The following is a 1,969-nucleotide window of genomic DNA, read 5'->3' on the forward strand; positions in this document are numbered from 1 at the left end:
ATATGCGAAGACCTAGAATTAGAAAATAAAAAAGAAAGAACATACTCAGCATACCTGAAACTGAAAGAACTCAAGAAAAAATTCAAGTCTCGAGTTGCAATATGAAAAGATTCTATGGACAAAATATTGAATGATGCAGGAAGCATCAAAAGAAGATGGAAGGAATACAGAGTCGCTGTACAAAAAGAACTAGGCAATATTCCACCATTTCAGAAGGTAGCATATGAGCAAGATTGAGTAATACTGAAAAAGTTCAAGCTGCACTGAAAGAATTAGCCAAAAACAAGGCCCCAGGAGTTGATGACATACCAATTGAAATGTTTCAAAAAGCTAATAAAGCACTAAAAGTACTCACTCATCTATGCCGGGAAATTAGGAAGACAGTTACTTGGCCAATTGATGGAAGAGATCCATTATCTGTATCCCATTCCAAAGAAAGGTGACCCAAAAGAATGCAAAAATTATAGAACACTGTCATTAATGACACATGCAAATACGTTTTTGCTGAAGATCACCCAACAACGGTTACAGCAGTACATTGACAGAGAGCTCCCAGAGGTTCAAGCTCGGTTCAGAAGAAGATGTGGAACAAGGGATATCATTGCTGATGTCAGATGGGACTTGGCTGAAAGCAGAAAATACCAGAAAGATGTTTACTTATATTTTACGGACTATGTAAAGGCATTCAACTGTGTGGATCATAAAAAACGGTGAATACCTTGAGAAGAATGGGAATTCCAGAACGCCTCATTGTGCTCATGTGGAATCTGTTCGTGTGCATGGATCAAGATGCAGTTGTGAAACAGAAGACGGGAAATCTGCATGGTTTAAAATCAGGAATTGTGTGTGCCGGGGTTTTATCCTCTTACCATATTTACTCAATCTGTGTCTGAGCAAGATAATCAGATAAATTGGACTATATGAAGAAGGATTTGACATCAGGACTAGAAGCAAGTTTACTAATAGCCAGCGATATGCAGATGACCTAACCTTGCTTCTTGAAAGTAAGGAGCACTTGCTCAAGTATTACATCCTTCAGTGTAGATTACAACTCAATGTAAAGAAGACCAAAATCAACTCATAAGAGACCAAGGCTTATGCCGAGATTCCCGCAGTGGACTCGCCGTGGCAATGGGTGGCAGTGGAGGCGTCCCCCAGCGGGAAGATGCAGTGGAACTGGCCAGAATGACAACTCTGACATTTGGGATGATGCAACATTGATCAAAGTCTATGATAAAGCTGTGGCTTCTTGTAAGCATGCTAATAGAGAAATGTGTGAAGCTACAGACAAAGCAAAAGGCATAGCTAAAAGAAAACCCACTGAGAAGAAAAAGAGCCAGAAAAATAATGTCATGACCCCACTGAAGTGCTGAACAGTTGGTGATAAATATTCTGCCATTTGATGAGAAGATTGACCCAGCTACCATCAGTTCAATTGATTGATTGTAAGAGAAAATATGTGTTGTGGTTTACACTGGATATGGAAACTGAGAGGAGCAAAATCTGTCTACTTTTCTCAACCCTTGAAGGAGTTAATAATACAGACCAGAATGATTGGAGAATAAAAATGAAAGTCAAATTTCAACTGATGAACATGAGAGCTCCTCCAGGTAGCTTGGAAAGAAACCAAATAAGATCAAGTCTAAAGCTACACCCATGGGACCTTTTCTACCTCCCCCAGCCCCAATGCAAACCTCAGGGGTGGAGCCAGGAAAGTCAAGCCTCAAATTCAATGGACCACCCCCTCCACCACCACTCTTCTTATCATGCTGGATGCCTCCATTTCCTTCTGAACCACCAATCATTCCCCCACCACCTCCCATATGTCCGGATTCTCTGGGCAATGCTGGTGCTCTGGGAAATATGTTCATCTCTTGGTACATGAGTGGCTATTACATGCATGTCAGACAAAACCAAAAAGGAGGAAAATGCTCCCATTTCAATTATGGAGTAGGTCTACCATGATTAC

At 40.8% G+C, this 1,969-nt stretch overlaps 1 pseudogene; it reads left to right on the plus strand.

The window, feature by feature from the left end:
* The first annotated feature begins 779 nt into the window (after nt 1-779).
* LOC101657620 lies at nt 780-1,965 on the plus strand (annotated as a pseudogene).
* The last annotated feature ends 4 nt before the right edge of the window (nt 1,966-1,969 follow it).

This window comes from Echinops telfairi, unplaced genomic scaffold (assembly GCF_000313985.2).
Source record: "Echinops telfairi isolate 266 unplaced genomic scaffold, ASM31398v2 ScPeMD7_5;HRSCAF=22, whole genome shotgun sequence".
In the NCBI taxonomy this organism is placed as follows: domain Eukaryota; kingdom Metazoa; phylum Chordata; class Mammalia; order Afrosoricida; family Tenrecidae; genus Echinops; species Echinops telfairi.